Source organism: Geotrypetes seraphini, chromosome 7 (assembly GCF_902459505.1).
Source record: "Geotrypetes seraphini chromosome 7, aGeoSer1.1, whole genome shotgun sequence".
NCBI classification, from domain to species: Eukaryota; Metazoa; Chordata; class Amphibia; order Gymnophiona; family Dermophiidae; genus Geotrypetes; species Geotrypetes seraphini.
In genome coordinates this window covers 14,112,972-14,128,403 of record NC_047090.1, presented here as the reverse complement: position 1 = coordinate 14,128,403, position 15,432 = coordinate 14,112,972, and the positions used below count along the sequence as shown (strand labels likewise).

The 15,432-nt window shown below is 45.2% G+C and overlaps 1 protein-coding gene across 13 annotated transcripts in view; it reads right to left on the bottom strand.

Annotated features, from left to right (window-relative positions):
- Positions 1–15,432, bottom strand: part of CNOT2 (CCR4-NOT transcription complex subunit 2) — a 170,296-nt gene that overhangs the window by 129,412 nt on the left and 25,452 nt on the right. The window lies entirely within an intron of this gene.

The window sequence follows — 15,432 nt, the reverse complement described above, 5'->3', positions numbered from 1 at the left end:
AGCCCCCAACAAATATCTTCCACTTCACTGTCCGAGTCATGGAGAACTATCAGGACCAGTCATAAACAGCTACTCCACATTTAAACTCCATATACCACCAAAATCACTCCATCATCAGATATAAGAACAAAAGAACAGCTATACTGGGTCGGATCAATGGTCCATCTGGCCCAGTATCCTGTTTCCTCAGTGGCCAATCCAGGTCACAAGTACATGGCAAAAACTCAAATATTAGCAACATTCCATGCTATCGATCCCAGGGCAAGCAGTGGCTTCCCCTATGTCGTCTCAATAGGATATACAGTGTCTGTATAAGGCCTGATTAGTATCACAGGACCTGCTGCAGTCACTGTCTCAACAGTGTGACATAAATTTTAAAAAGGACAATACAGAAAAAAACATTTCTTCTGAGAAAACTCAAGAAAATAATGGACACTGACAGGGTTTTCCTTGGTTCACACTCTATGTATGATCAAATTTGAGAATGCTCGTGAGCTTCAAGGGAAATCATCAAGTTCCCATCAAGAATTTTCAAATGAAACATGTTGGAACTGGACATAAAAGCATCACTTCAAGAAATATGGCTAATGCACAAGCTCAAAACAGGTCTGGCAAGAAAACCTCATTTTTACGAATTACAAACTGTAACTAAGCAAGACTGAAAGAATGAAACAGATGAGATTTTCTGTAGTGACTTAAATGGGGTTCAGATGAATCAGGAACATAAGCATTGTACCTGATGAGATAATGCCCTACTACTTCATAATAAGTTTTGGATGGACAGAGTAATATTAGTAAATTCACTTTCTTTCATTGCTAAAATTAAAATTATCAGCCATTCATTCCGCTACCACATTTTCCAAACTGTTTAATGTCAACAGTCAACCACGATTTCTCAGCCCACCGATATGCACAAGCTCTCCAAGATAACTAAAAATGGATGATTTAAATAAAATAAAAAAACAAAAGCAGATTTTCTTTTTCTAATTTAAATCGGATTTTACAATTTTGTTCAAATTCTTTAGGGGAAAAAACCCTCAATCTAGCTCAAAGATATCATGTATATACAGTAATCATAATTTCTAATTATATTCTCTGAATATGCTAGTTAGCAGCAGCACATGAAGATGAGAAATAACAAACTTATCAACCCGAAGATGTCATATTGTGCCGATGTGAAAGACACCATCCCCAGATTCTAACATAGTAAGATAGTAAATGACAGCAGATAAAGAACATAAGAATAGCCTTACTGGATCAGACCAATGGTCCATCAAGCCCAGTAGCCCGTTCTCACGGTAGCCACTCCAGATCACTAGTACCTGACCAAAACCCAAGGAGTAGCAACATTCCATGCTACTGATCCAGAGCAAGCAGTGGCTTCCCCCATGTCTTTCTCAATAACACAACTATGGACTTTTCCTCCAGGAAATTGTCCAAACCTTTCTTAAAAGACCTGAATGGTCCATCCAGTCTGCCCTGTAATGCATGCATGCATGCATTACAATTTCATGATTAAAGTCTTTTTCCTTTATTATTTCTGGGCCATAGACCTTAGAAATCTACTCAGTACTGTCCTTAGGTTCTAACTACTGGAGTTGCCCTTGAAGCTCACTTCAACCTATCCAAACCATCTCCTTTATGGGATTCAGACCGTGAAAGTTTGCCCATTCATATTCTAATTAGAGATCCTCTGTGTTCATCCCATGCTTTTTTGAATTCTACATAGAGCACCTAGATTTGGGAGCGCTCCTAAGATGCATGACTCAATTAATGTTTATTATTGAGTGCTAACAGCCAATTATAGACGTTAACTGGCACCCATTAAAATTTACACAAACAAGAGAAAAATCCAACAGGAACTGCAGCAAAACCAAGCGGAAAGCAAAAACCAAAAACAACTGCAGACTATGTACACTGTTTATTTCAAACTCTAATGGTATATGTAATCTTATTACCAACCGAGGGACCCGACACGGTCCGTGTTTCGGACAACAAACCTTCCTCAGGGGTCCATGGTAGATAAGGTTTTGCAACAAACAGCATTAAAGGAAAAAACAAGTGCCTGAACCAGTGTAGTGCTGGATTGTAAAAAGCTGCTGGGCACGATGGACCCCCAGGTCTGACCCAGCGGAGGCATTGCTTATGTTCTTATGTATTTTCTCTTCACCCTTTTATGGTGCCTAGTTTTTCCAGGACTAAGTTTTGAGTGCTATTTGTGGAATTCTCACCTGTGTGTATGGGGACGGGGTGGTGAAGGGGACAGTGGTCTGGTGACGGGGACAGATTTTTCACCGTGTCATTCTCTAATTTATTAGACGTTTGTGTGGAACACTGTCAAAGGCTTTGCTAAAATCTAAATATACCACATCTAGCGCACATTCTCTATCCAATTCTCTGGTCACCCAGTCAAAGAAATTGATCTGATTTGTCTGACAAGACCTACTTCTAGTGAATCCATGTTGCCTCCGGTCCTGTAATCCACAGGATTCCAGAAACTTTACCACAGAAGTCAGACTTACTGGCCTGTAATTCCCTACTTCTTCCTTACTTCCACTTTTGTGGAGAGGGACCACATCCGCTCTTCTCCAGTCCTCTGGTACCACTCCTGACTCTAGATACTCATTGAAAAGGTCAGTCAATGGAGCCACCAGATCTTCCCTAAGTTCCTTCAGCACCCTCAGGGGTACACCATCCGGCCCCATCGCTTTATCTACCTTTATTTTAGCTAGCTCCTCACGAACACAACCTTCTGAAAATCGATCAGGGTCTATTACTCCTCCATCCCTATTCACGTTTGTCTTCTGCGGTCCCGCTCCCAGCACTACAGCCATGAACACAGAAATTTATCTGTTAAACAATTCGGCCTTTTCTTTATCAGCTTCTACATATTCCTTCCCTTCACCTTTCCGTCTCACAATGCCACTTTTGCACTTCTACCATGTCAGCTATTTTTTTTCTTCCATTTGCATGTTTGTTTTCCTCTCTTAACTTTTCCAGATATTTTTGCCTGTCTTCCTCTTTCTGCAATCTTTTGTAATTAATACCACAAAAAAGCTAGATTAGTAAATCTAGGATATACATATAATTTACAATATAGATGGACATTATCCTGCTATCATCTACAAAGATCATACTTTTGAAACAGAAATTAAAAGCATTTAAATTTGTTGTAGGTCATAATAGAATTGGAAAAAATAGACCATGCAGCCTGATACAAAACTAAAATATTGAACAGCTTTTTTGCAATTATCCCCTTAGGGCTAGGAAACTGCAATGATAGTGCATCTCGCACATTATAATGTTCATTGAAAACCACGTACATTTTGGTTCTCTCTCCAACGTATATTTTGGTTCTCTCTCCCAGCATTTCTCCGAGGCCTCCAGCCCTGACCACAGTACTCAAGGCAAAGTCAATATTATTTCCCTTTCCTAATCACAACTCTGAAAATCTTGTAATGCCAGTCTGTTCAATTTGAAATGTGCAGTCACAGGAAATACCCAGGCTAACAATGTGCCTCAAGCTGAAGTGCAATGCTCTAAGATCTTGCTTTATGATCCCTGGATGGTACAGATACTTAAATGGCAGCATTCATGTTGAAGAAATGGCTTCTTTGTGGCCCTCTACAGTCCTCCTCCATGGTTTTATATATTCCAGACAGAAACACTACCCTCTGCTACATTCATTTTAATTGCAACTGGCAACATGACAAATGGTTTTTGTAAGAAAAGCTGTTCTTAAAATCTTAAAACTCCTGCCCTTCCCATACTGGTGAGGAAAGTGGGCTTGTGCAGTATTTTAAAAAGAATGAGATTTTGTTTTTAAATCACATTCTCTCTTCAAAGGTTCCCCAGTGCTCTCAGTTGCAAAGCAAATCTGTTTATATTTTGGCAGACAAAGTCTGACATCTGAGAACAAATCTGCCTCAATGCATTATGAGGCCATCTGAAATGTCCTCCACTGCTGAGCTGGGAGATCTGCCGTTTATGACAAGGAATTATCTCCTTATTCCTTTCTACTGAACACTGAAACAAAACTAAGGCTAGAACTGAATTAACAACAATGAGATCTAGGTTGCAGATGTGACATGAATCAAGCAAAAAAGAAAAATCATTTTTGCTTTCAGTTTAAACTCACTCTTGGTACAATATAGGAATTTAAGATGAGAATACTAACACACACAGTAGACATGCCACCAGTGTAATAGTAAAGGGGGGGCAGTCTGCCCTGGGCACCGTCTTGGTGGGGGTGCTGGCACCCATCCTCCTCAACCCTCCCTGCCGCGAATGTGTACCCCTTCCCTTGTACCTCTTTAATTTCCCTGGCGTAAGCAGTATCACGAACTTGCTGCCCACGTTGGTGTCGGTTCTCTCTAACGTCACTTCCAGGTCCCATGCCTAGGAAGGAAGGAGAGCTGACAAAACACAGACATCAAGTTCATAATGCTGCTCGAGCTGGGATAATTAAGGAGGTATGGGGGAAGGGAAGGGGGCATGCATGCAGCAGTGGGGTCAGGAAGGAACAGAGGGGCACCACTCACCCTCGCTACGCCACTGAATGCCACTACAAAATATTCTGAAATCTCAAAATCCTTTTTCCAAAGCCAAGTTCAAAATAAAATCTTCATGCAGAAAGAGTCCGTTGGAACAACTGGTACAGATGATAAGTGGGGCCCCAAGACTTATCCTGGTCGCCCAGTGGACAGCCAAAGTACAATTTGTATAACTTCTTCAGATCTATGGTAAATGGGCGATGTTGTGCTTTCGTCATAAATGAACCACAGACGTAACAGAAACTATCTGGATGATTAGTACAATGTCTTGGCATGATAAAGACTGTTATTAATCACCGTCTGTAGCATAAAAAAACAAAGACAACTGCCGTTAACCCTCCTTATAAGTTTATCCTATAAACCAGGGGTGTCAAATGTCGGGCCTCAAGGGTATCAGGATTTCCCCAATGAACGTACGCAGGTAGAGCTAGTCTCAGTTAGGGCGCTGGTCTTTGACCAGAGGGCCGATGCGTGAGCGGACTGCTGGGCACGATGGTCTGACCCAGCAGCGGCAATTCTTGTGTTCTTAACATGCATGAGATCTATTTGCATGCACTGCTTTCATTGTATGCTAATAGATCTCATGCATATTCACTGGGGAAATCCTGAAAACCCGACTGCATTGTGGCCCTGCTATAAACGCATGATATATTGCCCAATTAACGTTTATAATTATATATAATGAGCCTCATTACAAAACTGTGACATGCTAGTGAAAAACTAAACATAGATTTGAAATCAGAATGAAAAATACTACAAAACCCACCCAACATTAACTCTGATGAAAATGATGTGATGACCTGTGTAATTAAAACAGCCTTGAGTATTAATAAGTGCACAATCTCTTCAAGGTAGTGAATGACTATTAGGTACAAGAGATGAGGCAACCCAGGTCACTTTCCATCTAACAATTCACATCACCTTCAGATGCCTTTCTAATCTTCACTACATATTCTACATTAAATAAATAAGAGGCCTTTACTAAGTAGTGATATTATAAGAAAACTTTGGAAATGTATTGTCTGACTGTGTAGTTTCCATGTCATATTTATGATTGTATTTTGTAAAATGCTTAGGTTTAAGCGGGTAAGAAATGTTTTAAATAAATAAAACTAAAATTTGGAAGGACAGGAATTTTCCTACTGAGCACAATTTGTCAAATAACTCAATTCTTGAAGCTGCTTTTAAAAAAACATCCAAACAAGAAAAATCACCATTACCAAGCAATTGTACTTTGTACAGATTTTTTTCTGTTTTAATATTTGTACATTACATAAAATACAATAATGTATAAACTAATGTACACATTTGATTTGTCTGTGTTGTGTAGGCAGATCTTGGATAGCCCAATTCTTCACAACGTCTGCTCACTCTACAGAAGCTAATCTGCAAAGCTCCTGAGCTGTGTAAAGACAGATGTCCGACAATGGCTTACCATTTCTTCTTATGCCACAAAAAAAGGTACCATATATACTTGAATATAAATTGAGATTTTGGTGCCACAAATAATGGGCCAAAAATGAGGGTCTCAGTTTATATCCAGTTGTGCACTCTCCTCCCCTCTCCCAGACCCATTGCAGAACTCCCCCAGGCCTGCCTTCAGCCCTGGTGGTCCATTAGTGAGCCAGATCAGGAGCAACCCCTGCCGACTCCTGTCCCGGCCAGCTCTGCATCACCCCACCTCCATCCTGGACCCTGCAAAGCTCTACCTTACATACCCTGGTGGTCCAGCGTGATTTGCGAGGTTGCAGTGGGAACTTGTGGCAGCCATTTTCTTTAGCGGCACTACACGGGGCAGATTACAGGAGGATCATTCCTGCCACGGTTCACTGCTGGACCACCAGGATGTTCAAGGTTGACCTTTGCAGGATCCAGGAGGTGGGGAGGTGGAGAACCAGCAGGGACAGAAGACTGGAGGGGTCGCTGCTGTACCAGTTCACTGTGGGACCACCAGGGCTCAAGGCAGGTCCAGGAGAGACCTGCAACGGGTCGAGGCGGTGTTGGGGGTGCAGAGCCAACTGGAACAGGATATGGGAAGGGTCGCTCCTGTCCTGGCTCACTGTTGGACTACCAGGGCTCAAGGCAGGCCTGGGAGGCCTGCAACATGTCAGGGAAGGGGTGCAGAGCCAGCCAGAACAGGCTTCCCTTCTATCCTCACTGTCTAGTTCATCTGGTAATGTTATTTGTATATACAAAATACCTTTTTTTTTTTAGTTTCTTTTAGTTTCTCTTTCTTTTAAATATATTGTTAACCGGCCAGATATTAACTTGATGGTTGGTATATCAAAATTAATAAAACTTGAAACTTAAACTTGACACCTGTCTTGACACCACTGGACACCAATACCTATTCTTGAATATAAACCCTTAGTTTATATTTGACTCAACCTCCCCCCTCTTTTAGGAGAAAAAAAAAAAAAGTTACCTCCGTTTATATTCAGATAAGTTTATATTTGAGTATATATGGTATTTAAGAGATTTTCACCATGGCTGATGTTTGAACCATGCTATCATTCCTTCCTTGCTAATATATGCAAAATGTATGCCTAAATTATGATTCAGAAAAAAATAAAACCATACTCCACCTAGGAATTTCCATCTCAAACTGGTTCTAGCAGATTTTTACAGATTGGATTATTTGCATTCAAAAAGCCCAGGCAGAAAGTACTGTACTACCTGGTTAGATGGACAAAATTACCGTACTCTTTGGGTAGGCTCTGTTTTTCCAAAACCCTTGGGCAACAACCTTCTATATCCTGAAATTCTTAACCTTAGTAGTCAATCATATCTCTACCTCCAACTAGCAACTAATCATATCTCTGCTTTGTTTCTTATTCTTAGGAGGTCTATGAGATCAATCAAGAGAAAGAAGACAAACAAGGGGGTATAGGAAGTCCAAAAGTGCAGACAGAAAATGACAGCTTCTATCAACTCCATAAAGGCTACAATTAATCACCAGAATTGATGATTCGGGGGGGGGGGGGGATTCATCAAGCAGTGTTAGGGTTTAATGCACCGTAGCACGCATTAAATGCTAAACATTCATAGGTATAAAAGCAAAGATACTTATCTGTAGCAGGTGTTCTCAGAGAACAGCAGGCATATATTCTCACATGTGGGTGACGTTAGCCACAGAATCTGGTAAGGACACTACTAAATGCAATGTCACTTTAAATCTTAAGGCAATACCCATTAGAGAATGACACAGGGACAAATTTTTTCCCCTCCCATCCCCACAAGTTTTTTTTCCTGCTAGCTCTGTCCTCATGTGCACAAGCCTCAAACACTTTAAAATCATAAGTGTTTGAGACTTGTGCAGTTAAGGCAGAGCTTACAGGAATGGGACAGGGACAGGGACAAACCTCACGGGGACGGGATGGGGAAATTGTGTTCTTGTGGGGACAGGGAAAAATTTGTCCCCGTGTCATGCTCTAGTATCCATATTGTGCGCATGCAAGTGCCTTCCCGCCTGATGTCGGTACATAGTACCAACAGTTCAGTAAAAAAGCTAAGAAGCCAACTAGGGGAGGTGGGCAGGTTGTGAGAATATGCCTGCTGTCCTCAGAGAACACCTGCTACAGTTAAGTATCTTTGTTTTCTCCAGCCATGCCCTCGTTTGACAGCCACACACTAGAATTTACACACACCACTTTATAGAATACCTTAAAAAGGTTGTGAATAAATTCTAATTGGTGCCAATAATTCCTTATTAATTGGCAATTATTGGCACTACAAAAAGATCTGGAAAACATTACTCATCTCGTAGCTGGCTGTGAAGCACTGATGATGGAAAATTTCTGTACAGAACAGCACATCTCATTCATTGGAAACTTTGTAAACATTACTACATAACTGTACTGAAAAAAGTATTAGGATCATGACCCTAGGAAAACAGTGGAGAATGAAGGGGTTATGATAACCTGGTACATTCCCATCCTAATCAATAAAAAATTGGATGCGAGGAAGTCATAGTGGTAAATGAGAAAAGCACCAGAACAGCACTGATCAAAGAGACGTCTGTCCTAAGCAATTACTCTGTAAACTGTATAGAACATAAGAATTGCCGCTGCTGGGTCAGATCAGTGGTCCATTGTGCTCAGCAGTCCACTCACACGGCGGCCCTCTGGTCAAAGACCAGCGCCCTAACTGAGACTAGCCCTACCTGCGGACGTTCCGGTTCAGCAGGAACTTGTCTAACTTTGTCTTCAATCCCTGGAGGGTGTTTTCCACTATGACAGACTCCGGAAGAGCGTTCCAGTTTTCTACGACTCTCTGGGTGAAGAACTTCCTTATGTTCATACGGAATCTATCCCCTTTCAATTTTAGAGAGTGCCCTCTCATGCTCTCCACCTTGGAGAGGGTGGACAACCTGTCTTTATCTACTAAGTCTATTCCCTTCAGTACCTTGAATGTTTCGATCATGTCCCCTCTCAATCTCCTCTTTTCAAGGGAGAAGAGGCCCGGTTTCTTCAATCTCTCACTGTACGGCAACTCCTCCAGCCCCTTAACCATCTTAGTTGCTCTTCTCTGGAACCTTTCGAGTAGTACCGTGTCCTTCTTCATGAATGGCGACCAGTGCTGGATGCAGTACTCCAGGTGAGGGCTGCCTGGTACAGCGGAATGATAACCTTCTCCGATCTGTTCGTGATCCCCTTTTTTATTATTCCTAGCATTCTGTTTGCCCTTTTTGCCGCCGCCGCACATTTTGTGGACTGCTTCATCAACTTGTCAATCATAACTCTCAAGTCTCTTTTCTGGGAAAGAAAGAAGATCTTAAAGTACCAAGAAAATGTGGCACAAAGATACAGAAATATTTCCCATCATTTAAGATGCCACAGGCTTGATTAAAGAGAATTTCCAAGCACACCTGGATAGGTTGCCCATACATGTTACATCTTACAAACTCCAGAAGGATGTAAGTACGGTAGCATGGTAAACGTTAACAGTAAATTTGAGAGTCTGAGATCCCATTCCTAATACCTGGCTTAGGAGTGAGATTCATTACTGTCACGGTACATACAAAACTAACTTATTTGGAGATGCTGCCCTCGTGATTTTTGGAAAGTTAGGATAAAGACCCATACTAACACCAAGAAATACTCCTGGACATCAGCGAATGCTGTGATTCAAGAGCTCACTTGTGCTCGGTTATGAAGGAAAGATCCATGTCCCTGCCCAGAGTGCTATCACTATAATTGCCAGACTATAAAAGAAGAGATGGGGGGAGACAAAAGGAAAATAAATCTGTCAGAATGAAACAAAGGCCCATGGAGCCTCAGATTTGGACACCAACTTCCCCCAGCTAGACTACAGACAGAAATCTGCTTCCTGCTATATCTAAGAGACCAGTATATCCAAGCCTGGAGAACCAAATCAACAACTACAACTCCATCTGATAAAAATAGATTTGTGAAGCTCAACCTTTGTTACTTGTGAGTCTACATAAAGCACAGTTACTTACCGTAACAGGTGTTAGCCAGGGACAGCAGGCAGATATTCTTAACGTATGGGTGACGTCACCGACGGAGTCCCGGTACGGACACTTAACTAGAAAGTTCTAGTTGGCCGCACCGCGCATGCGCGGGTGCCTTCCCGCTCGACGGAGGAGAGCGTGGTCCCCAGTTAAGATAAGCCAGCTAAGAAGCCAACCCAGGGAGGTGGGTGGGTCGTAAGAATATCTGCCTGCTGTCCCTGGCTAACACCTGTTACGGTAAGTAACTGTGCTTTATCCCAGGACAAGCAGGCAGCATATTCTTAACATATGGGTGACCTCCAAGCTAACAGAGAGGGAGGAGGGATGGTTGGCCATTAGGAAAATAAATTTTGTAACACAGATTGGCTGAAGTGCCCATCCCGTCTGGAGAAGGCATCCAGACAGTAGTGAGTAGTGAATGTGTGAACTGAGGACCAAGTGGCAGCTTTGCAGATCTCCTCGATGGTCGTGGAGCGGAGGAAAGCCACAGAAGCAGCCATAGCTCTGACCCTGTGGGCCGTGACAGCACCTTCCAGTGAGAGACCGGCCCGAGTATAACAGAACGCAATGCAGGCAGCAAGCCAGTTGGAAAGCGTTCGTTTAGAGACAGGACGACCTAAACGGTTAGGGTCGAAGGACAGAAAGAGCTGAGGTGACGTGCGGTGAGCTCTGGTACGGTCAAGGTAGTATGCCAGGGCACGCTTACAGTCCAGCGTGTGTAACGCCTGTTCCCCAGGATGAGAGTGGGGTTTAGGGAAAAAGACAGGCAATACAATGGACTGGTTGAGGTGGAAGTCCGAGACCACCTTGGGAAGAAATTTAGGATGGGTACGCAGAACCACCTTGTCATGGTGAAAAACCGTGAAAGGTGGGTCAGCAACCAGTGCATGCAGCTCACTAACCTCCTGGCAGAGGTGATGGCAATGAGGAAAAGCACCTTCCATGTCAGAAAGTTGAGTGAAGTTGTGGCAAGAGGCTCAAATGGAGGTTTCATGAGGGCTGAGAGAATCACATTCAGGTCCCAGACGACTGGAGGAGGCTTCAGAGGTGGTTTGACATTGAAGAGGACTCTCATGAACCGGGAAACCAGGGGAATGAGCCGTGAGAGGTTTTCCGAGGATAGGCTCATGAAACGCAGTGATGGCACTGAGGTGGACTCTGATTGAGGTAGACTTGAGGCCAGCGTCGGAGAGAGAAAGCAAATAGTCCAGTACAGTTTCCACCGCCAATGAGGTGGGATCGTGATGATGAAGTAGACACCAAGAGGAGAACCGGGTCCACTTCTGATGGTAACATTGGAGGGTGGCCGGTTTCCTGGAGGCATCCAAAATACGACGGACAGGCTGAGACAGAATCTCTGGAGAGGTCAGCCTGAGAGAAACCAAGCTGTCAGGTGGAGCGAGGACAGATTGGGATGTAGTAGAGACTGATGCTGCTGTGTAAGTAGAGTAGGAAATACAGGAAGAGGAATGGGCTCCCTGGAGCTGAGCTGGAGCAGGAGGGAGAACCAGTGTTGGCGAGGCCACCGAGGAGCGATGAGAATCATGGTGGCTCTGTCCCTGCGGAGTTTGGATAATGTCCGCAACATCAGAGGTAGTGGAGGAAAGGCATAGAGGAACCGATCCGTCCAGTCGAGCAGGAATGCATCCGGGGCCAGACGGTGAGGAGAGAAGAGTCTGGAACAGAACTGGGGCAGCTGATGGTTGTGAGGAGCTGCAAAGAGGTCCACCTGCGGAGTGCCCCAGCGAGCAAAGATGGAGCGGAGCGTGGGAGGATCCAGAGACCACTCGTGAGGCTGAAGGATACGGCTGAGATTGTCGGCCAGGGAGTTCTGTTCGCCCTGGATATAGACAGCCTTGAGGAAGAGACTGTGGGCCGTGGCCCAGGTCCAGATGCGGATGGCCTCCTGACAGAGGAGGGGAGATCCGGTGCCGCCTTGCTTGTTTATGTAGTACATGGCGACCTGGTTGTCTGTGCACAGGAGAAGGACCTGAGGGTAGAGAAGGTGCTGGAAGGCTTTGAGAGCATAGAACATGGCTCTCAGTTCCAGGAAATTGATGTGATGTTGACGCTCCTGAGGGGTCCAGAGTCCCTGGGTGCGAAGATCTCCTAGGTGAGCTCCCCACGCATAAGGGGAGGCATCTGTGGTTATGATCATGGAGTGAGGGGATAGATGAAAGAGTAGACCCCTGGAAAGATTGGAGGAGTTCAACCACCAGTGAAGAGATTGCTGAAGAGACGATGTCACAGAGATGGGATGAGAAAGAGGATCCGTGGTCTGTGACCATTGGTTGGCCAGCGTCCATTGAGGTGTCCTGAGGTGGAGTCGCGCCAGAGGAAGCACATGGCCCGTCGAGGCCATGTGGCCCAGGAGGACCATCATTTGCCGAGCTGGAATGGAGCGATGAAGGAGCACCTGATGGCAGAGGTGGAGCAGGGTCCGTTGGCGGTCTGAGGGGAGAAACGCCCTCATCAGAGTGGTGTCGAGGACGGCTCCAATAAACTGAAGTCGCTGTGTGGGAAGCAGATGCGACTTGGGGTAGTTGATCTCGAACCCCAGAAGGTGGAGGAAAGAGATGGTGTGCTGAGTGGCTTGTAGCACAAGAGGAGACATAGGTGCTTTCACTAACCAATCGTCCAAGTAGGGGAACACCTGAAGGTCGTGAGACCTGAGGAAGGCCGCCACCACAATAAGGCATTTGGTGAACACTCTGGGAGATGAGGCGAGGCCAAAGGGTAGCACTTTGTACTGATAGTGATGGTGCTGTATCTGAAGCCGTAGATAGCGACGTGAAGTCGGATGGATTGGGATGTGAGTGTAGGCCTCCTTGAGGTCTAGGGAGCATAGCCAGTCGTGGTGAGAGAGAAGAGGGTAAAGCGTGGCCAGGGAGAGCATTCTGAACTTCTCTTTGACCAGACACTTGTTGAGGTCCCTGAGATCAAGGATGGGACGAAGGTCTCCTGTTTTTTTGGGAACCAGGAAGTAGCGGAAGTAGAATCCCTGACCCCTTTGGTCCGGAGGTACCTCTTCAATGGCATTGAGGAGAAGGAGGGATTGGACCTCCCTCAGGAGGAGGAGGGTTTGGGAGGAGTGAGAAGCAGACTCTACGGGAGGATGGTCTGGTGGAAGAGTCTGGAAGTTGAGAGAGTAGCCGTGGCGAATGATGTTGAGGACCCCGTTGGTCTGATGTGATGACCTCCCAACGGCTGAGGAAGAGTTGAAGGCGTCCTCCGATCGGCTGAGGAAGAGGCAATGAAGGTGGGAGACTGGCTATGCTCTGGAGAAAGGAGTCAAAAGGGTTGAGACGGTTTTGATGAAGGAAGAGGCTTGGCAGATTGAGTCTGTGGGCGAGCCTGAGGCTGATGCTGGTGGCGAGGACGGCGAGACTGTTGTGGAGGCGGGTTGAGAGGTCTGGCCGAGAACCTGCGTTGGTAAGAAGACTGTTGCCTGTAGGGGCGAGCAGGTGGAGTCTTCTTTTTAGGTTTGATCAGAGTGTCCCACCTGGTCTCGTGTGCTGAGAGCTTCTGGGTGGTCGAGTCCAGGGATTCTCCAAAGAGTTCATCACCCAGACAAGGTGCGTTAGCCAGGCGGTCCTGGTGGTTAATGTCTAGGTCAGAGACTCTCAGCCATGCCAAACAGCGCATAGCCACCGCCATGGCAGATGCGCGGGAGGTCAGCTCAAACGAATCGTAGATGGAGCGAACCATGAATTTCCTGAGTTGGAGGAGGCTGGAAATTTGTTGCTGGAAGAGAGGGACCTTACGTTCAGGAAGATATTTCTGTAAGGAGGAGAGCTGTTGCACCAGATGCTTCATATAGAAGGAGAAGTGGAAGGTGTAGTTGTTGGCTCTATTGGCTAGCATGGCATTTTGGAAAAGGCGCTTACCAAATTTATCCATAGTTTTTCCCTCTCTGCCAGGAGGGGTGGAGGCATATACACTGGAACCATGAGATTTTTTCAAAGTAGATTCCACCAGGAGGGATTCGTGGGGCAATTGAGGTTTGTCAAACCCTGGGATTGGAATAACCCGGTACAAGCTATCCTATTTGCGAGGGGCCCCGGGAACAGTGAGGGGAGTCTCCCAGTTTTTGTAGAAAGTTTCCCGTAAGATGTCCACCGCCATGGCAGTTGCATGGTTTCTGCAGGGGGAGATCGTGCCTAACGAACTTATTGCACTTCTTCGAAGGAATTAACAAACGGATGGACAGAGGAGACCCCATAGACATCATATACCTTGATTTCCAAAAAGCCTTTGACAAGGTGCCTCACGAACGTCTACTCCGGAAACTGAAGAACCATGGAGTGGACGGAGACGTACAAAGATGGATCAGAAACTGGTTGGCGGGTAGGAAACAGAGGGTAGGGGTGAAGGGCCACTACTCGGACTGGATGGGGGTCACGAGTGGTGTTCCGCAGGGCTCAGTGCTCGGGCCGCTGCTATTTAATATATTCATAAATGATCTAGAAACAGGCACGAAGTGTGAGATAATAAAATTTGCGGACGATACAAAACTATTTAGTGGAGCTGGGACTAAAGAGGAATGCGAAGAATTGCAAAGGGACTTGAACAAATTGGGGGAATGGGCAGCGAGATGGCAGATGAAGTTCAACGTTGAGAAATGTAAAGTATTGCATGTTGGAAACAGAAACCCGAGGTACAACTATACGATGGGAGGGATATTATTGAATGAGAGCAACCAAGAAAGGGACTTGGGGGTAATGGTGGACATGACAATGAAGCCGACGGCACAGTGCGCAACAGCCGCTAAGAAAGCAAATAGAATGCTAGGCATAATCAAGAAGGGTATTACAACAAGGACAAAAGAAGTTATCCTGCCATTGTATCGGGCGATGGTGCGCCCGCATCTGGAATACTGCGTCCAATATTGGTCTCCGTACCTTAGGAAGGATATGGCGTTACTCGAGAGGGTTCAGAGGAGAGCGACACGCTTGATAAAAGGGATGGAAAACCTCTCATACGCTGAGAGATTGGAGAAACTGGGTCTCTTTTCCCTGGAGAAGAGGAGACTTAGAGGGGATATGATAGAGACTTATAAGATCATGAAGGGCATAGAGAGAGTAGAGAAGGACAGATTCTTCAAACTTTCGAAAAATAAAAGAACAAGAGGACACTTGGAAAAGTTGAAAGGGGACAGATTTAAAACGAATGCTAGGAAGTTCTTCTTTACCCAACGAGTGGTGGACACCTGGAATGCGCTTCCAGAGGGAGTAATAGGGCAGAGTACAGTACAGGGGTTTAAGAAAGGATTGGACAATTTCCTGCTGGAAAAGGGGATAGAGGGGTATAAATAGAGGATTACTGCACAGGTCCTGGACCTGTTGGGCCGCCGCATGAGCGGACTGCTGGGCATGATGGACCTCAGGTCTGACCCAGCAGAGGCAT